Source organism: Bubalus kerabau, chromosome X (assembly GCF_029407905.1).
Source record: "Bubalus kerabau isolate K-KA32 ecotype Philippines breed swamp buffalo chromosome X, PCC_UOA_SB_1v2, whole genome shotgun sequence".
In the NCBI taxonomy this organism is placed as follows: domain Eukaryota; kingdom Metazoa; phylum Chordata; class Mammalia; order Artiodactyla; family Bovidae; genus Bubalus; species Bubalus kerabau.
In genome coordinates this window covers 39,785,544-39,808,223 of record NC_073647.1, presented here as the reverse complement: position 1 = coordinate 39,808,223, position 22,680 = coordinate 39,785,544, and the positions used below count along the sequence as shown (strand labels likewise).

Sequence of the window (22,680 nt, the reverse complement as noted above, 5' to 3'; positions counted from 1 at the left end):
TCTTAGATATTTGGTACCTTCAAATATCTTTGTTTATAAAATCCTTCCTCTGCTAGCACACTATACTACATCTTTCCTTGCTTACTCAAGAACCTCACTTGCCACAATTTTTCTTCACTCTCCACACCTATGTTTCTTCTCCACTGGAGCTTTCCCATCAGTGTGAGAAATTTCAATTATTTCTTCTACAATTACTTAAAGTTCTTTTGACCTAACTTCACTCACCGTTCATTGCTTTCTCTGCCCCCTTTTATGATAAACTCATGAAAAGTTGTCTATACTTGGTACTCTATTCTCACCTGCTAAGATACCTGAATCCCTTGCTTGGTCCACTCCAAGACCATCAGTCATTGCATTCCTCCAAGGTTCCAGAGTATTCTCAACTCAGAGCCTTTGCACTTGTTCCTTCTAACTAGAGGGCTCTTCCCCAGGCATAAACCTCCTCACTCCCTTTTGGACTCTGCTCAAATTTCACCTTCCTAGTGAGGCATGGACTTAGTGCAATTAAAAAACAGCACCCAGCCCCAAACATTCTATAACTTCCCTTTATCTGCTTAAATTTTTTCTCTAGTAATTCCCATCTTATTAACTGTATGTTTATTTTTTTTTTAATTTGGTCATATCCCATTACTAGAATTCAAGTTATTTGAAAAGGGGGACTTGTTTTATCTACTTCTCTATCTCCAGTGGCTAAAGTCATCCATGGCACATAGTAGATCCTCAAAACTTGAACTAAATATTTTACTGACTAATTGAATGATGGCTTTTTAATTTTTATCAAGTGCAAATTGAATTTTATATAATTTTATTCCTTGTTAAGTTATTCATCCTTTTTCCCATAGTTTTCTCATAATTAATAAAATTTTGTATTGAATAGACAGAAAAGGAAATGTAAGTCTTGAAATAGTGAGCCTTTGCTTGATCATCATCTTCAACACAAAACTTTTCTCCCTCTTAATCCAAATGTAAAAGAAATTAATAACATTTATGAAGCACTTACTATGACTAAGGTATTGAATCAGTTTGCCTGCATGATATCAAGACATAAAACAACTCTACTGTAAGTCTTATTTTACAAATGAAAAGCTGAGGTTCAAGGTGGGTGCAATAACTTCCCCAAGGTTACAAAGATGAGAAATGCTGAGCTAGAACTTGAACATGTTGCTCCTGGAATCTAGAGACTGAACTCACAACCATCAAGACAAGTGCTTGATTAGCAACTCATACTACACCACTACATTCTAAATAAGATGATATCAATATAATTTATAAATATAGGGGTATAAGTGGAACCTACTTGTATTATAAAACAATGTTATGATGAAAAAACTTGATAAGACTTCTTTCAAAAATATCTTTGATTTGGAGGAGTTAAAGGTATCTTATTACCATTTAATTTTTAAATAGTGACATATCACATTTTCATAGCACTTTAGAGCTTAAGTTATTCTTGATACTTATTTTCCTCTCAAAAATCTTGTGATATAAATAGCCCCATTTTTCAGCTAGGAAAATAATGACTAGATGAGTCAGTATCAGCCAACTACAAATCCACTGATTTTTATTTATTTCAAACTCAAACATTACAAATCCAGAGTAAGGTAGGAGAATCATTCAATATAATGCTGGAACTTCTAGGCTGAGTATAGGGTGAGGCTGGGTATAGAGTGACAGGTTATCTCAAGCATATATTATATAGTGATAACCCATCAACAGTAAATTAATTTTTAATTTGCCTTGATTCAATAGCTTTAACACTATCATTTATTAGGAGTGTTTGGCACAAAATGGAATAGATACAAAAAAGGTAATATAGTGTGGAAGGATTTAGCATCTCTCATATGCAATAGCAGATATGGAAAGCAAGGGTGGCAATGGTCACCCTCACAGATTTCATTCTGGGCTTCTCTGGTGCCTCAGAGGGTAAGGAATCTGCCTACAAAGCAGGACACCAGGATTCAATCCCAGGGTTGGGAAGATCCCCTAGAGTAGGGAATGGCAACCCAGTCCAGTATTCTTGCCTGTAAAATCCCATGACTGTGGAGCCTGGTGGACTGCACTCCACGGGGTAGCAAAGAGTCGGACATAAGTAGTAACTAAAAATGAAGAAATTAGACATTTTCATTTCCTAATCTTTTATCTAAGGGCTTCCCTGGTGGCTCAGATAGTAAAGAATCTGCCTGCAATGCGGGAAACCTGTGTTCTACCCCTGGGTTGGAAAGATCCCATGCAGAAGGGAACGACTACCCCTCCAGTATTCTGGCCTGGAGAATTTCATGGACAGAGGAGCTCTCAGGCTACAGTCCATGGGGTCACATAGGGTCAGATAATACTGAGCAACTTTCACTAAAGGTAAAGAATTTCCTCATGATTTACATATAATCAAGGATAATATTTCATTGAGAAATTTATATCTAAATCACATGTACCTGTAGCTTGAGTTTCATCTCAAGAAAGCTCTTGGAATTTAGATTCAAATCTCCTTTGGCCCTTGCCTAAATTGCCAGTAATACAGAACTTTTTGAAATCCTGGCATTTTCTATGAAGTATACTTTTGTGTTACATTTTGAGCTAACTGAAAGCATTCTTCACAGATTACTATTAACCAGTTATGGTCAGAAGCACACTCTGCCAGCAGTTATACCTTGTATTCTGTTGAAGTGCTATACAAATTCCTGAGAACACTGGGCATAATTTCTAACCTTATTTTATTTTATTATTTTTAATATAAATTTATTTATTTTAATTGGAGGCCAATTATTTTAGGTGCACCAGCCCCGAGCATCCTGTATCATGCATTGAACCTGGACTGGTGATTCGTTTCACATATGATATTATACATGCTTCAATGCCATTCTCCCAAATCATCCCACTCTCACCCTCTTCCACAGAATCCAAAAGACTGTTCTATACATCTGTGTCTCTTTTGCTGTCTCGCATACAGGGTTATCATTACCATCTTTCTAAATTCCATATATATGCATCTAACCTTATTTTAGTGGGATCATATACAGTAATAAAAAGGTCATCCAGATCATTTGATTAGATGGTGTACAAATGACAGTGTCATTGACATTTTGTGATACTATCAGTTCAGTTCAGTTCAGTCGCTCACTCGTGTCCGAATCTGCGACCCCATGAATCGCAGCACGCCAGGCCTTCCTGTCCATCAACAACTCCCGGAGTTTACTCAGACTCACGTCCATCGAGTCAGTAATGCCATCCAGCCATCTCATCCTCTGTCATCCCCTTCTCCTCTTGCCAACAATCCCTCCCAGCATCAGAGTCTTTTCCAATGAGTCAACTCTTCACATGAGGTGGCCAAAGTACTGGAGTTTCAGCCTTAGCATCATTCCTTCCAAAGAAATCCCAGGGCTGATCTCCTTCAGAATGGACTGGTTGGATCTTCATGCAGTCCAAGGGACTCTCAAGAGTCTTCTCCAACACCACAGTTCAAAAGCATCAATTCTTCGGAGCTCAGCCTTCTTCACAGTCCAACTCTCACATCCATACATGACCACTGGAAAAACCATAGCCTTGACTAGATGGACCTCTGTTGGCAAAGTAATGTCTCTGCTTTTGAATATGCTATCTAGCTTGGTCATAACTTTCCTTCCAAGGAGTAAGTGTCTTTTAGTTTCATGGCTGCAGTCACCATCTGCAGTGATTTTGGAGCCCCCAAAAAATGAAGTCTGACACTGTTTCCACTGTTTCCCCATCTATTTCCCATGAAGTGATGGGACCAGATGCCATGATGTTCATTTTCTGAATGTTGAGTTTTAAGCCAACTTTTTCACTCTCCTCTTTCACTTTCATCAAGAGGCTTTTTAGTTCCTCTTCACTTTCTGCCATAAGGGTGGTGGCATCTGCATATCTGAGGTTATTGGTATTTCTCCCGGCAATCTTGATTCCAGCTTGTGCTTCTTCCAGCCCAGCATTTCTCATGATGTACTCTGCATATACGTTAAATAAACAGGGTGACAATATACAGCCTTGACGTACTCCTTTTCCTATTTGGAACCAGTCTGTTGTTCCATGTCCAGTTCTAACTGTTGCTTCCTGACCTGCATACAGATTTCTCAAGAGGCAGGTCAGGTGGTCTGGTATTCCCATCTCTTTCAGAATTTTCCACAGTTTATTGTGATCCACACAGTCAAAGGCTTTGGCATAGTCAATAAAGCAGAAATAGACGTTTTTCTGGAACTCTCTTGCTTTTTTGATGATCCAGTGGATGTTGGCACTATAGATATATCTAAATATTGCATACTTCAATTTTTAATTTTTTACTATAAATTTATTTTAATTGGAGGTTAATTACTTTACAATATATTATTGGTTTTAGCATATGTCAACATGAATCCACCACAGGTATACAGAGCAATTTGGATAGAAGAAACAAAGGTAATTCCAAAACTTGCAAACAACTGAGGTAGCTGACCAAAAGCTTGAGTGAACACTTCAAGAAGTGATAGTGATTTGAGTTCCTTCAATACTTCGCACTAGCTGAAAAGCATGCATGGTAACAACTTGAACTGCCATTCATTGATACATCAAGTCATTCACTCATTCATGTATTTCAGGATCATTACCCACACTCAAGGCACTTTGACCTGTGGCCAAATAATATGCTGTAAATAAAATGGACTTTAAAACATAAAATTAATAAATCAAACATTGAAGTATATCTCCTACATGATTACTTAAATATTAATACACAAAGTAAACAAGGCTATGCCATTCCATTTCATGATAGAAGAGGTGAAAAGGAAAGCTGTGAAAAGACAGCCAGCCAGTTATTGTGGAAAGGATATTGCACAAGGATATGCCAAGTGAAATTAGTCCAACTCTTAATTCAAATGCTAACCCATTGTCTTCTCCTGAAAAGACATCACAGCTGCCTGACCGTCTATCAGTGTTGTTATAAAGAACAAAAATGTAAAATGAAAGCACTATATAAACCATGTCACTATATAAATCTCTTTATTAATGTGATGCCATGATATTACAGTAAAAACAGTATATGTTAGTTTAATATCAGAAGCAAGAATATTAAAAAGGGATATTGAAACAAGATCCATTAAAGTGGGATCAAGAAAGAAGACATATCCAGTGTCAATATCTTGAGTGCTGTGGAGTCAGTGTTACGGATCATGGTTTTCTACTGAGATCAGATTCTCTATATTATTATATAGATAGTAATACCTATTATTTTGTGATGTTTAGTAAATAAATGTGCAAGTAATATAAAAAGGTAGCACAAAAACTAAATCCAATTTGTTTAATTAATGATAAAGTAACAAGATTTAACAATGATTTATATCAACAGCTCAGTTTTGATTTCAGGAGGTACCAAAATGTCATGGTTAAGTACAGTCAAGCCAGAGTGCCTCGGTTCAAATCTCACAGTCACTACTGAATTTCTCTGCCTTGATTTTCTTACCCTTATGTAACAGGTAAAATAGCCCCTATCCTACTGGGTTAATATAAAGATTAAATGAGTTAGGGTTTGCAAATTGCTTAGAATAGTGCCATGCATGCATGCTAAGTGGCTTCAGTCATCTCTGACTCTGTGACCCTATGGACTGCAGCCTGCCAGGCTCCTCTGTCCATGGAATTTTCCAGGCAAGACTACTGAAGTGGGTTGCCATGCCCTCCTCCAAGGGATCTTCCTGACCCAGAGATCAAACCTGTGTTTCTTATTGGCAGGTGCATTCTTTAACACTAGTACCACCTGGAAAGCCATAGAATAGTGCCAAATAATACTAAATATTATGGAAATTTTTGTTATTATAACTCTATTTTCCAAAATCTTAAATTTGATCTACATCTGTGATGATAGATGATATGCTTATTTAACTTAAATGAAGAGTACATCATGCGAAATGCTGGGCTAGATGAATCACAAGCTGAAATCAAGATTGCTGGGAGAAATATCAACAACCTCAGATATGCAGATGATACCGCTCTAATGGCAGAAAGTAAAGAGAAACTCGGAGAAGACAATGGCACCCCACTCCAGTACTCTTGCCTGGAAAATCCCATGGATGGAGGAGCCTGGTAGGCTGCAGTACATGGGGTCGCTAAGAGTCGGACACGACTGAGCGACTTCACTTTCACTTTTCACTTTCATGCATTGGAGAAGGAAATGGCAACCCACTCCAGTGTTCTTGCCTGGAGAATTCCAGGGACGGGGGAGCCTGGTGGGCTGCCATCTATGGGGTCGCACAGAGTTGGACACAACTGAAGCGACTTAGCAGCAGCAGCAGCAGCAGCAGCAGCAAAGAGAAACTAAATAGCCTCGTAATGATGGTGAGAGGAGAGTGAAAAAATTGACTTGAAACTCAACATTCAAAAAATCTCCCACTTTCCATCTTTCCTAGCATCAGGGTCTTTTCCAATGAGTCAGTTCATCACATCAGGTGGCCAAAGTATTGGAGTTTCAGCTTTAGCATCAGTCCTTCCAACGAATATTCAGGACTGATTTCCTTTAGGATGGACTGGTTGGATCTCCTTGAAGTACAGGAGACTCTCAAGAGTCTTCTCCAACACCACAGTTCAAAAGCATCAATTCTTCTGTGCTCAGCTTTCTTTATAGTCCAACTCTCACATCCATACATGACTACTGGAAAAACCATAGCTTTGACTAGATGGCCTCTAAGATCATGGCATCTGGTCCCATTACTTCATGGCAAATAATAAAGGGAGAAAAGTGGAAGCAGTGGCAGATTTTATTTTCTTTGGCTCCAAAATCACTGCAGCAGATGGTGACTGCAGCCATGAAATTAAAGGATCCTTGCTCCTTGGAAGGAAAGCTATAAGAAAACTAGACTGCATATTAAAAAGCAGAGACATCACTTGGCCAACAAAGGACCATATAGTCAAAACTATGTTTTTTCCAGTAGTCATGTATGCATGTGAGAATTGGAGTGTAAAGAAGTTTGAGTACCAAAGAACTGATGCTTTCAAATTTTTGGTGCAGGAAAAGGCACTTGAGAATCCCTTTGACTACAAGGAGCTCAAACCAGTCAATCCTAAAGGAAATCAACCCTGAATATTTGTTGGAAGGACTGATGAGCCAACAAGTTTCATGACCTGATGCCAAGAGCTGACTCACTGAAAAAGACCCTGAAGCTGGGAAAGATTCAAGGCAAAAGGAGAAGGGGGCAGCAGAGGATGAAACGGGCTACATAGCATCACTGACTCAATGGACACGAATTAAGCAAGTCCGGGAGATGTGGAAGACAGAGGAGCCTGGAATGCTACTATCTATGGGGCCACAGAGAGTCAGAAAGGATTTAGTGACCAAACAACGACAACAATTTAGTATTATTGCAGAGAAAATATTTCACCTTCCAAGAATAAAAATTAAAAATTACTTATTAGTTGAGATGTGCAGAGAACATCTGATACCAACCAGCTGTTAAAAACAAAAACAAAAACACTTCCATATTTCCAAGTACAGGCCAGGAGAAAATAGTGGCATTACCAAAGTCTTTGATGCTTAGATAGAATATAGTTAGACTGACTTTTGGTATACATACCACTGATTACTCTGTATGCAGTTATGCAAACTATTCTCTAATGTCAGCACCTGCAGTTTAACAAGTGGCCATCTGCTTCTAAAGGACTTGGTTGCTGCTGCTGCTAAGTCGCTTCAGTTGTGTCTGACGCTGTGCGACCCCATAGATGGCAGCCCACCAGCCTCCCCCGTCCCTGTGATTCTCCAGGCAAGAACACTGGAGTGGTTTGCCTTTTCCTTCTCCAATGCATGAAAGTGAAAAGTGAAAGTGAAGCCGCTCATTCGTGTCTGACTCTAAGTGACTCCATGGACTGTAGCCTACCAGGCTCTTCCATAGGATTTTCCAGGCAAGAATACTGGAGTGGGTTGCCATTGCCTTCTCCAAAAGGACTTGGTTAGGTTTAAGAAATTGGTTAGGTTTTGCCCTGCTGCAGATTTTGAAAATGTTTTCAGAGTGGGTCCCCTTTAGTAGATAGAATTTATAAAACCCTAATGTAAGATTAGAACATAGACAGCATATTAAAAAGCAGAGACATTGCTTTACCAACAAAGGTCTGCCTCGTCAAAGCTATGGTTTTTCCAGTAGTTATGTATGGATGTGAGAGTTGGACTATAAAGAAAGCTGAGAGCCAAAGAAAAGATGCTTTTGGACTGTGGTGTTGGAGAAGACTCTTGAGAGTCTCCTGAACTTAAAGGGGATACAACCAGTCCATCCTAGAGGAAATCAGTCCTGAATATTCATTGGCAGGACTGAAGCTAAAGCTGAAGATTCAATACTTTGGCCACCTGATGCGATGAACTGACTCATTGGAAAAGACCCTAATGCTGGGAAGATTGAAAGCATGAGGAGAATGTGATGACAGAGGATGAGATGGTTGGATTGCATCACCAACTTGATGGACATGAGCTTGAATAAGCTCTGGTAGTTGGTGATGGACAGGGAAACTTGGTGTGCCCCAGTCCATGGGGTCCCAAAGAGTCGGACATGACTGAGCGACTGAACGGAACTGAATGTAAGATTGAACCCACCTATAAACCCAAGATATGTTTCTTTATTGCCATGTCCTGAATGAAATAGAGGACTTGATATATACTGTAATTATAAATAAAATGTTGTGGCTGTCTAAAATATAGTTAGTATGCAGAATAACTAAACTCATTTTTTTAGTTTTCAAAGTTGTTTGAGAATTCACATATACTCTGATAGTTAATTTTTAGTAGCACCATTCTCTAAGGAGAACTCCAAAATCAGGAACTAAAGATATATCTTAACCCTCTACCACAGACAGTAAATGTTCTCAAAGCAAACAGGAGACTCAGGTCAGCCTAGCCTAGACAAAAAATTGCGCCTGTGACAAAGATACAATGATACGAAGGAAGCTACTTCTTTTGTGTGTGCAGGTCATCCAAGCCTCTATTTAAGCAGAACTTCTGCAATCTTAAGAAACAAAAATTTTACAGACCAAATTTTTTTTTATAAGCGCAGTATTTCAGTTTATGTTGAAAAACAATTTTTAGACCAACCAGGACTTCACTTTGAGATGGCTTGCAAATTGTTTAACCAACATACAGATTATATTTTTCATGAGCAGATTCTTTATCTGAAGAATGGCAATAAAAAAGATAACCTGACTGACTAATGGCTATAAGCTGTAATATCCTGATATATCAATAAAAAGAGATAGCCCAGAATGGACACCACATGAATGGATCTTAGATGGGACCCAAGGAAACTGGTCTATCCTTTTTCCAAGTTCCAGAAAATATCTTTAGATATCCTAATATCATAGGTAAGGCTCTAATCATAAACTTGTTTCACCATAAACTTGCTTTCTCTGCTTCTGGTCCAGAAAACATTTTATAACAATGGTGATATTTACGTTGACTTCATGCATTATGTGTTGACCATAAAATCATTTCCTTTGACTTTTATATAAAAGATGACAGTCGAGTAAGTCTCCAATTCTCAAATGAAATATTTATAGAATCCCATAAATATATCAAAAGTTATATTACAAATGCAAGTCAAGAATGTTAATTCAGGTCCTGACAATCCCAGAAAAAAAATTACACAAAATAGGCATGGGGAACTCATACATAATACAAGACAACAGGTAAGACGATAGGAAGAGATTCCCAGTTATATTCCATAAAGTACACATTCCATTGTCTCAGGACATCAGAACTGATTTCTAAAGAGGCATAAAAGGCTCTTTTTCCTCTTCGCCTCCATCATGACCATTAATATTTCCCCCCTTTTTGTTCTTGAAATGCAGTGAAATAAGCAGCAGAACATATAGGATATGTCTCACAGTATTCTCAAGCTTCTCCTGCAAACGTATCGACAGGATAAATCCTGGGAAAAGGGCCATCTGTACTGTAGTTTGTCTTTCATGACTTTCTTCAAGGGAAAAATTATAGACTCTAAATATTCAGACATTAATATTCCTGTGTAGAATCAGATAGCTGGCCCCCAAAAGTTAATATCCCTTTATAGAATCAGATAACCAGGCAATAGAGGGAAATAAGATACCTCCCCCTCAGTCTAGCAATACCAGGCCATTAAAGTATACCAGACTTCAGAAATAATGGTAAACAGTTAGGTATCTCAAGCAAAAAATCAATGTAATATCAAAGAGAAAGAATGCTAGGAGCACTCGTGGAACCTGAGGGTAATCAAAGAGAGATAATCTGTATTGTTTAATGGAAAACCATAGATGTGAATGAAACTCATTATTTCAAAACTAATGAAAGAGAAACGACAAATAATGAGCCTTTCAAAAAATTTCATAGTCAAGGGATAAAGAAAACAAACCTATGCTTGAGAAAAACTTCATCTAATAAGGAAACTTTAGTGACCATCTGCTTTATATAATCACTTTAAATCAAGAAAAAAGCAACTTAGATAAGCAAGTGAAAAAATGAAATAAAATGTGTAAGAGACTAATGGGAAAAAAGTCACTTCAAGGTACAGAATATTAAAGAAAAATGGGTATCAGAAGAGTTCAACCAAGCCAAATAAAAATGCTGGAATAAAAGTTTGCATCCAAAACCAGAAACAACAAAAGTGACTCAATAGATTGTTAGATCAATGATGCAACATTCAAACCCTAGATAGTAACATTATTAATAAAGTACTTTGATCCAAAAACTGTTGATAAGAGTTTAAAGTATTATAGCATTTTGGAAGGCTATATCCATTCAAGTCTTCTGCTCTTTTTTGTGATGTTTGTTTTTTAATATTGAGTTGTATGAGTTGTTTATGTATTTTGCATATTAATCCCTTGTTGGTCATATCATTTATAAATGAAAGATTTACACATCATGCCCAAGATTCCAAAAAATTATATGATGGTAGATGCCAAACCAGAGCCTTGTTTCCTGACTACCAGTGTTTTATCCTATAGCAGTGTGGTACATTCTTAAATGCTTTGCATCTAGACAGAAATAAGTCTAAATTCCGAGATTCTCTTTTATAGCTGTATGGCTGTGGCCATATGAAATGAATTGCAGTTAACTCATTTTAAAACAGGAAAGAAATAATTACTTCAGAGTATTATGGTGAAGATAACATATGAAGTACCACCCACAGTTGTTATAATCTTGTAAGTACTCAAATATTTATTGTTTTAAGTCAACAACTGTTCAGTTAACACTTACTTATGATCCAGGCACAATGCTAAATGTTGAGGTTTTAATGCTTAGCGAGACACATGTAGATTCTATCCATACCAAACTGAAAACCCAGTGGGAGAGATAATAAAAACAATTACTATGAAGAAAACAGATGGATTGCAGTGGTAGAGAATAATGACAGGGGGAGATAGGTAGTGATAAAGAATGGTTAAAAGGAGTAACTGAAGAAGTTAATGATGGTACACCAGCATGAGCAGATTGACCAGTCTAGATTTGAATCATTACAGCTTGAACTAGTATGTTGACAATGAGGAGCGAGTTGACAGAAGGTGAGGTTGGGAAATAGAGTAAACATGATTTCTTGATAAGACAATAAGAGAATGAAAATAGTGGATGAGTCAGATTTCTGGCTTTATTAACTGGGTAGATTTCTGAGATCCCTATTAAAAAGTCCAAGTGGAGACCTCTGAGGAGCCTTTTGGATTTAAATCTGTAACTCAGTGAAGAGATAAAGCACAAGATATAACTTTACGTATTCATTAGTATATAGATGGTAGCTGAAGCAAAGGAGATACATAGATCACTTAAGGATAGAAAGCACAAAGTATGAAGAGGGCTCAAGGTGTAGCCCTGGAGCATTTGAATAGTGAGTTTTAAAAAAAAAACAAAACAGTGCAAGACAGATAAATGTTTTATGAAGTTCAAAAATCTTGAGTATGACATCACTTTAGTCAAGAGAAGATCATTTCTAGAGGAAGTGGTTCATTGTTTAATAATCAATGAATATTTTTTAATCATAGTGAAAACAATGTTTAAAATTCATGTTTCTTTTCTTTTTGCCAGTGAAGTTGGCTACCTCCCTTTCTTATGGGCTCCATTTGTCTATCTGGCCATTAATTAAAGAAACAAAAACCCACCAATGAATTCAAAATTAATTATATGGGGGAAAGTTTCCATTCCTCCATAAAAATGTCTTCACTGCATTCTTTTTTATTGTGGTAAAAACACAAATTTACACTTTTAACAACTTCTACTTGTACATTAAATTGTTAAATATGCTCATTATTGTACAATAGATCAAGAATTTTAATCTTGCAAGATGGATACTCTATATCCATTGAACAACAATTCCCTATATCCCTCTCTCCCCAGTTCCTGGCAACCACCATCCTACTTCATTTCCATAATTTTACTACTTTAGATGCCTTCTAGGTGGATTCATACAGTATTTGTCCTTTTGTGATTGTCCTTTTATACCACTTAGCATAATGTTCTAAAGGTTCATCCATATTGTCACATGAAAAGATTTAAGACTAACATCCCAGTGTTTGTATATACTACATTTTCTTTATCCATTTATCCATTAATGTCTGGTGTGTCCGAGGTCATCTCATTGTGATTTTGATTCTATTTCCCTGATGCTTAATAATGTTGAGCATATTTTTATGTGCTTGTTATCCATTTGCATATCTTCTTTGGAGATATGTCTATTTAATCCCTTTGCCAAACCTTTAATTGGGTTATTTGATTTCTTAGAGTTGTAGGGGTTCTTTATAGATTCTGAATATTAGTCTCTTATCAGACATGGTTTGCAAACATTTTTTCCCATTTCATAGGTTACCTTTTCACTCTATTTTTTTCCCCTTATGCTCAGCAGTTTATAAGGCTGATGTGCTCATAATTTACTTTACTTTTGTTACCTGTGCTATTGATGTCATGTTGAAGTTTCATTATGCAGTTTTTAATCTATTAACATTTCACTAAGCTTTTGTTTTTACTATTTTGAAATCGAGGGTACTTAAATGTTAAACTGACATGTCCAGTGTACTTTTCATCTCTACTGAAAAATCACAGTAAGATTTTAGATTTTATGTGCAGTACAGGCTTTCAGAAATCCTTGGCCATAAACCCAGGCCTGTCTGGCCTACTCTAGCACAACTATGGCCTGCTTAATTAATGGCCACTCTGTGGTGACATCAATAATGTGTTCTACAATTCAGTGACTTGAGCAATCAACAGGATTTTACTGAGATCAAGGGATCAAGGACTGATTAAATTTAAAGTATGAAAAATTAGGAAAAAAACTGAATTAATATAACTTACAGATAGTTTATTCTTTGAATGCGCTGAAAGACAAGTCCTAAGTCTACTACAACAAAAGTGTTCATCAAGGTCACTGTCCTAACCAATACACAGAAATCAATAGTCTTTCAACTGATAAATGATAGCTAGCTTAAAAATTAAATAAACCTCTAATTTCTAAAGAAACAGATGTGAAACATACAGAAGTAAACTCAATATGAAATGCATAAACTGTACTGAAGAAAGCTATAAAACTTAATTAAGACAGAAGAGAAGACATGAGTAAATAGAGAAGCATATTTTGCTTTTGGATTGGGAGATACAACATAGTAATAGTGCCAATTATTCCAAATTAAACTATAAATTTTATGCAATAGCACTTGAAATTTAAACAATTTTGGAACTTGACAAAATGAGAGTAAAATTTATGTGGAAACAAACATTAGAGCTTACACAGCAAAATTTTGAGAAAGGAGACTGACTGGGCCCATCAACTCTACTAGATATTAAAATTTATTACAAAGCTGCAATAATTAAGGCAGTATGTTAGTGGCTCAAGAATAGACTGACAGATTGTTCTAACTGAAGAGTACAGAAAAAGGTTTTCCTTTAAATATAGAAATATTTAAAAATAGAAACTTGAGTTTTACCTGAAGTTAAACCTCTTAGAGGCTCAATGAAGACTGAACTAAAAATCTCACTTCTTAGTTGGCCAACAGCCCAAAATTTAATTACAGTAACTATTAATATTAAGTGGCAATCCCTACCAAAGTACTGATAATCCCTTCTACCCAATACAATTTTTATTTCCACGGCCATACATCTAGACTTTACTCATATGCTATTTTTCTCTCTCGCTTGAGATATATATATATAGAGAGACACATACATATATGTGTATATATATGGTTGCAAGAATATAAAAAGATAAATATGCTCAATATTAATAGCATTTCATGAACATTTTCCCATTTTTCCATATAACCCTAATAATGAGTAATTTAACAGTTCTATATCATTCTAGAGTGAAAATGTTTTAAAAATTTAATTTCTTCTATATTCAATTTTTTCAGTTCATTAAATAAACAGCATAAAGCTGTTTATCTTTTCCAATTATTCTCTTGTAATGTATTTTGGAAGCTACATTTCTATAACAAATGTTTAAGTAAATTACCATCTGAAACTATGGTATGAATGTACATTAAGGTGTTTAACTACATTTTCATCATGTATTTACTTTTTCCATTTCCATAGTGAAAAGATCTTGATTGTATCTTAATCCAAGTTGCACAAATTGATAGTGATGCTGACCAATTTTATATTATATATGTAGATAATTTTGTTTTAATTATTATCCACATAGGCATTTGTTTCTATATATATCTGAGGTTAAGTACAGATCATTCACTGTTAAAAACCAGAAAACTTAGTCATGTTATATCTGATAGAAAACTTTTCAATTAACCAGTGATAAGCCCAATAAAATTTAACACAATCCAAAAGGATACATGTACTCCAACGTACATTGCAGCATTGTTTACAATTGCCAAGACATGGAAGTAATGTAAAAGTCCATCAACTGCAGAATAGATAAAGAAGATGTGGTACAACTATACAATGGAATATTACTTAACCATTAACAAAGAATGAAATAATGCCATCTGCAGCAACATGGATGGACCTGGAGACTGTCATAATGAGTGAAGTCAAACAGAAGAAGAAATATCATATGGCATCCCTTAAATGTGGGATCTAAAAAATGATACAAATGAATTTATTTACAAAACAGAAAGACTCAGAGTATGAACTTATCATTGAGGTAGTGGGAGGGAGCAGTGGGAAGGACAGAGGGAAGGGATAGTTAAGGAGTTTGGCTGAACATGTACACACTACTATATTTAAACTGGAAAACCAACAAGGACCTATACCATATAGCACATGGGACTCTGCTCAATGTTATATGGCAGCCTGGATGGGAGGGGAGTTTGGGGGAGAATGGATACATGTATATGTATGGCTGAGTCCCTTCACTGTTCATCTGAAACTATCACAACATTGTTAATCTGCAATGCATGTGTGCATGCTGTCACTTCAGCCATGTCCAACTCTTTGTGATCCTGTGAACCATAGCCCACCAGGCTCCTCTGTCCATGAGATTCTCCAAACAAGAATACTGGAGTGGGTTGCCATGCCCTCCTCAAGGGGATCTTCCGAATCTGTGTCTCTTACATCTCCTGCATTGGCAGATAAGTTCTTTACCACTAGTGCCACTTGGGAAGCCCTAATTAGCAATACTCCAACAAAATATAAAGTTTTTAAAAACTTAGCTTTATAAAAAATATTAATGGATATTACAGATTTCCAATAAATATATACAAAGACTTTTTTTAAAAGATCAAACAGCAAAAAACTAAAAATACCTAAGTGATGAAAATGTAAAAGGGAAATGGGAAGACAAAAAGTTACTTAGGTAAAGGGTTCTCAGGAGTAGCCCTGATAGTTTGTCCTTATAATAAAGGGACATCTAGGAAAAAGCAGCAAGAGAACAACAAACTGCTTTCTAGAAAAAGATGAATTACTAACACTGACTCAAGGACAAACAGAAAATCCGGAGACCTATAATCATTTTAAAATTTCATTAGTATTCAAAAATCACTAATAAAGCACCATACTATTGTTACCAAACATTCTAAGGATAAATAATGTATGTAGGATAGAGTTTAAGAGCAGAGATACTGAAGAGCTTCTAGATTCATTTTATGAAGCCAATTCAACCTCCATACAAAGCCAGATAAGGATAATCTATGGAAGGAAAATAATTGGCAAATTTCATAGTAATTGAACATTTTTGCAAAAAATCTAGTGTGCAGAACACCCAGTAACACATTTATGTAAATTTTGGCCATAAACCAAATATAGGATTATTTGTTTTATGTATAACTGCCAATATAATATATAATACATGTATTTAAAAATATGGATATGAAAGCTCATCTTAGCTTCAGTAGAGTGGTTAATTTGGATAGAGATAAAGAAAGGGATCAGGGAAGGTAATAAAGTAGGTTTCAAATGTGTATCTACTTTTTTAAATAAATGAAATTCCAATGCAAATACTGCAAATGTTAACATTTGTCCAACACGACTTAGGTCACATATGTTTATTATTCTTTGAGCTTTTCTACAAGTTTGAAAACTTTCATAATGAGAATTGTGAATACAGACTGTTGATCTCCATAACAAGAGAAACCTCAAATGATTTCTCTCCTGATCCCACTCCAGTCAGTTTAAGAGGAAGAGACATTGGAAACTGCAAGTATAAATAACCATTTCAAAAGGTTTTACTTAAAGGGGGAACAGAACAATATTGAAATAGGTGGAGGGAGATAAAGGGTCCAAAGAAAGGCTATGGAAATATGGCAGGAATAGTATATTTTATGCTGAAGGAAATATGCAGTAGTGCAAAAGCTAATTCAAGAGAGGGAAGAATTTCTGGAAGTATGTCCTCAATTAGGTGAAGGGGAATGAGATTTACTATGGTAGACAGGTCAACTGTAGACACAGATGCAGGTAGTTGATAATGATGTTGGGGGCTTGTAGAAGTTGTCTTCTGATTGCTTGGCTTTTCTTGGTTAGGTAGGAATACATAGAGGAAGTGGAATATGGAAAGCTGGTAGTACTTCCAGGCAGTATTAAATAATCATCTGAGGAGAGGTGTTATGAATTTTAAGTGAAAACTATTGTATGCTTAAGTGTTTTCCAACAGTCACGTTCAGCTGCAGGAGTATAGGTGGGGAAGAATTTAAGTTAAAATGAGGGTTTTGCTTTTTTCTTGGATGACTAGAGAGGGCAAGAGGAACAAGAAAGCTGAGTATAAGCAAGTGATTACAATGACAGACCTTGGAACTGAAGCTGAGTATTCAGAAGATAAGGACATGGGGCAGGTGACGGACAAGATAAAGGTGGCAGGATCAATGGGTTTGAGGTCCCAATGAGGGTTAAATATGGTTGGAAGTGTGTAGGAGAGAAGGTGACCTGAAAATACAGGTGTTCTTGGTCACAGACTGAGATTTATGAAATGGAATTTATAGAGGGCTCTAGTTTATTGGTAATGACACTCTCTACAAGAGCAACATGGGAGTGAGTGGCTAAGGCAGAGTGGAGGACAAGATCCTTTGGTGAAGAAGAAAGTAAATCATGGATATTGGGAAGATCACCCATGGGGATATTAAAATCAAGGATTATGACAGGAGTTATGACAAGCTGGTTTTAGCCAAGATGAAAAATCCCCATATTCCAGGTCTCCCCTTAGACAACTAAAAAAATCCAAGAAAAGGAAAATGGAAAGCTGCATAGGGACCTTGCAACTTGAGGAATGACACAGTAGTGTGTTCTCTGTTTTGTAATTGTTTTCATGTATCCTGAACAGGGCACCTAAGAAGCCTTCAACCCAAGCCATCAACAGGCACAGATAAAAATGATTTAAAAAAAGCCTGTTTCCCCAAGCCAAAGGACTTGAAAAACAATGGCCTCAGAACAGAAAGCCTTTTAGACAATACCCATCTGGCTCCAGTCAAAACACTAATGGCAAATGCACAGCCCCTTTTCCGGTTTCAGCTGGCCTGAGAAGGAAATCCATATTCTCAACATTTCCCCCCCAAATGCACAAAAATGCTGGTGAGTGTCCCTGTTCCCCTAGTGGTGTCGTGTTGGTAAAACCATGAGGAGATCACATCACCCAGCCCACACTTAGAGGCAGGTGATGGTCTGATTGATCGCCTAAGTTAGAGTAGGTGCAGCTGAGCAAGGAGCTGCTCTTTCATCCCCTACCCAATAGAATTAGGTGACACTGTTAGCACAGATAAGCAAGCTGAGCTTCAACTCCCACATAGCCACAAGCAGACTTCACAATGATGCATGAGTCACAGCGAATCAGCACTCTTCTTCCCTCCCACCCATCCCAAGTTTCAGCAGATCTAGCATGTAGCTGACCCTCCACCCTCAATTGGCAGCAACAAGACTCAAGGAGGTGGTAAGGGGAGTGGACACAATTTCCCCTTCCCCACCACTGGTGTCAGTGAGGCCCAATGGGGAACTTACTATCCACACCCAACTGGAAGCAACAGACACACTGAATATGGTGTGAGGCAGTGTGATTCAGCATGACCGTGATTCTCCCTGCCCTTGTGTCAGTGGGTAGGACACTGAACACCCACAGCCAAACAGCATCAGTAAGGTATAAGGAAGTGCTGCCAGGTGAGGCTAACAACTTTACATCCCCCTCCCTCAGTGGCATGAGCCCAGGGTGTAACTGAGCTTACACCACAAAGAAGGACCAAGGAACGAGACACTGTAAATTGGGCCCCAATTTCTGTGAAGATGTCAGTAATCTTGGTGGGCAAGCTGAACTTCCACTCTATGCATGCATCACGAGGCTGTTTGTCAGGACTCCACATTTGCTGGAGAGGTGTTGGTGAGACACAGGGAAGTTGAACCCCTGCATCCACCAGAATCTTGCACTACATCTTGACAGGGGAAGTCCCTGCTAAGAGGCAGTATTAAATATGATCCACAGTATTGGAATTCAACATCTTAGTCTGTTCAGACTGCTGTGACAGGATATCATAGATTAGATGGCTTCAGTTCAGTCACTCAGTCATGTCTGACTCTTTGCGACCCCACTGACTCCAGCATGCCAGGCCTACCTGTCCATCACCAATTCCTGGAGTTCACTCAGACTCATGTCCATTGAGTTGGTGATGCCATCCAACCATGTCATCCTCTGTCATCCCCTTCTCCACCTGCCTTCAATCTTTTCCAGCATCAGGGTCTTTTCAGATGACTCAGTTCTTCCAATTAGGGGGCCAAAGTATTGGAGTTTAAGCTTTAGCATCAGTCTGTCCAATGAATATTCAGTACTGATTTCCTTTAGGATGGACTGGTTGGATCTCCTTGCAGTCCAAGGGATTCTCAAGAGTCTCCGCCAACACCACAGTTCAAAAGCATCAATTCTTTGGCCCTCAGCCTTCTTTATAGTCCAACTCTCACATCCATACATGACTACTGGCAAAACCATAGCTTTGACTAGACAGACCTTTGTTTGCAAAGTAGTGTCTCTGCTTTTGAACATGCTGTCTAGGTTGACCATAACTTTTCTTCCAAGGAGCAAGCATCTTTTAATTTCATGTCTGCAGTCACCATCTCCAGTGACTTTGGAGCCCCCCAAAAATAAAGTCTGTCAGTGTTTCCATTGTTTCCCCATCTATTTGCCATGAAGAATTACTCACAGTTCTGGAGGCCAGAAGTCCAAGATCAAGGCGCCAGCAGATCTCGTACCTGGGTCATAGATGGCAGTCTTTTCACTGTGTCTCACATGGAGGAAGGGGTAAGTAATCTCTCTGGGGCCTCTTTAATGAAGGCATAGATCTTGTTCATCAAGGTTCTGCCCTTGTGTCCTAATCCCCGACTCCCCAAAGATCTCACCTCCAGATAACAGCATGATGGGAATTTGGTTTCAACATATTAACTTCCAGGTAACACAAACATTCAGTTTATAGCAACATTCCCCCAAAGCTAGGATATAAAAATAAAAATTAATCAAGAACCAGGAAAAAATAAACTCAACACAAATCAGAAAAAGCAACCAACAAATCCCAAAGACATACAGTGTATGTTCCCCAACCACAGAGGAATCTAACTGGAAGTCAACAATGTCAAAAAAATTCTTTAAGGACTTGAAAATTAAACACTTATAAATAATCCCTGAGTCAAAGAATAATTCTTAAGGAAAATAGAAATACATAGAGCTTAATGACAACAAAAATACCATATGTCAAATTACATAGGACACAGCTAAATCAGTGCAGAGTTAAATTTTTAATATTAAATCCTTAGATTAGAAAGGAATAATCAAAAATCAATAATTTCCCACATCAAGAAATTAGCAAAGGGCAAAATTCTACGCAAGAAGAAAGTAAACAAAAGGAGCAGAAATTAATAAACTGAAAATAAAGAGCTATAGAGAAGAATCAACAGAAAAGCTGTTTTTTTAATATCAGTAAAACTGACAGACCTCTAAAGAGACCAATAATTTAAAATTTTAAAACATAGAATTCCAACATCAAGAATGGAAAAAGTAATATCACTATGGATCTTGCAGTCATAATAAGGATAGTAAGGGAATGTCATGAACAGCTGTAGGTACACACATAAATTGGAAACTGAGGAGAAATGGACAAATTCCTTGCAAACCACAAAGTCAAACTACTGAAGTTTAACTAAAATTAAGCAGACAATCCGAGTCGTCCTCTAACCATTAAAGAAGTTGAATTGGCAGTTAAAGAACTCCTGCAAAGGAGATCTCCAGGCCCAGATGGTTCACAGAATTCCACCAAATATTTAAAAGGGAATTGACTCCAAATTTACATAATTTCTTCTAGAAAGCTGAAGAGGAGTCACTCCTCAACTCACCTTATGAATTTAGTGTTACCCTGTTACTAATATCAGGCTGAAGTAGAAAGGAAAAAAAAAATAAATGAAAACGGAAAAATCTAGGTCAATATCTCAAACAAAGCTGCCAAATTCATCAAAAAAATATTTGAAAATCAAACCTGGCAAAGATAATTACCATGAGCAAGTTGTTTTTATTCTAAGTGTGTAAAACTAGTTCAACATTTGAAAAGTCAGTTAATGTAATCCACCATATCAAGAAGATTAAGAAGAAAAACCACATAACTTTAGTAACTGTAGAACAAACATTTGATAAAATCCAATGCCTATGACGATTAAAAAAAAAAAAAAAAAACTCAGACAACCAGGAGAAGAGCACTTTTTTTCATTCTCACAAATAGCCCACATCTCAGAACCAACAATTGTACATCAAATACTTTCTTGTTTTTGGAATATTTTTGACTTACCATTTGCTGCACCCCCCTACCTCTATGTCTGATGCATCGCTGACATTCTTTAGCCACCCTCTCCTATTTATAAGGTACATGATTACATTGTGCCCACCTGGATAAGGTAGGCTCCACTCCTAATTTAAGGTCACCTGATGACTAACCTAATTATATCTGCAAGTTGCTTTACAGCAGTACCTAGTTTAGTACTTGATTGAATAACGAGGTATAGCAATCTTGGAAATTTAAAGTTATGCCTAAATTCAGAAAAATCTCCATATGGACAGGGACTGCTGCTGCTGCTGCTAAGTCGCATCAGTCGTGTCCAACTCTGTGCAACCCCATAGATGGCAGCTCACCAGGCTCCCCTGTCCCTGGGGTTCTCCAGGCAAGAACACTGGAGTGGGTTGCCATTTCCTTCTCCAATGCATGAAAGTGAAAAGTGAAAGTGAAGTCGCTCAGTCGTGTCTGACTCTTAGTGACCCCATGGACTGCAGCCTACCAGCCTCCTCCGTCCATGGGATTTTCCAGGCAGGAGTACTGGAGTGGGATGCCATTGCCTTCTCCGATGGTCAGGGACAGGAAGTCTTAAAGGATGAATTCTATTTAACTATTTTCCTTTTTCTATTCCTATATTTATTAAATACTTACTGAATATATGTACTCAGATTGTGCCAGATGAAAAGGATAAAGAGGTGAATAAAATCCAGTCCCTGCCTTTGTGGATCTGGTAATCTTGCAGCAAATACCTAGAGGTAAAATTTGTGGTGGATCCCAAGACATGAAAAGACATGATGCAGGAAGAAGAATGCACTGGGGCAAGTGCTGTGACAGCTAAAAAGAGGGCCACCTGAACCAGATTAAAGAAGAACAACGTTTACAATATATAGTTTTCCAGACTTAAGGTTATATCTAAGAAATGGGAGGCAGGTGAAGAAATCTTAAGGCAGGGTATGTGAAGCCTGGATAGAGATAACAGGGATTTCCAAAAAAAGAGTATAGCTCAATGGGAGTGGTTTTGCTGGGAGGTTGGAGAAGGACAGTAATACTCTAGGTTTCTGGTCCATAGTAACCATCCTTGCTGTGTTTCTTATTTGAAATATATAAGATAAATGTTTCTATTTTTTAAATTAATTTATTTTTATTGAAGGATAACTGGTTTACAGAATTTTGCTGTTTTCTGTCAAGCTGAAGAATTTATTTACAGGGCAACAATGGAGAAACAGACATAGAGAATAGACTTATGAACACGGGGGAGGGGAGGAGGGGATGAGATGTATGGAAATGTTTGTATTTTATAAGCAATAACTTTTAAAATTATAATTGTTGATAGTATATTTTCTTTCTGTCATTCTTTTAACTATTGAAGGGAAAGAGGGATGTTGAAAGTTAGGTAAAATTGAGTTATACAAACAAAACAAATATTACCCTATGACCTCTGGGCACATATTTAAGTCCGTCATTTACAGGAACCACTGCAGCGCCCAGTTTGTACAGTTCATACTACTGGGATCCTATTTTTCCTCCCCAAATAAAATTTCCCTCCAT

At 37.3% G+C, this 22,680-nt stretch overlaps 1 long non-coding RNA gene across 1 annotated transcript; it reads right to left on the bottom strand.

Annotated features, from left to right (window-relative positions):
* Positions 1-15,547: 15,547 nt before the first annotated feature.
* LOC129639094 (uncharacterized) lies at positions 15,548-21,238 on the bottom strand. Its single transcript, XR_008708169.1, has 2 exons — positions 21,151-21,238; positions 15,548-19,807 (listed from the first exon to the last, which is right to left on the bottom strand). It is a non-coding gene; the product is annotated as an uncharacterized LOC129639094 (long non-coding RNA).
* Between the last annotated feature and the right edge of the window lie 1,442 nt (positions 21,239-22,680).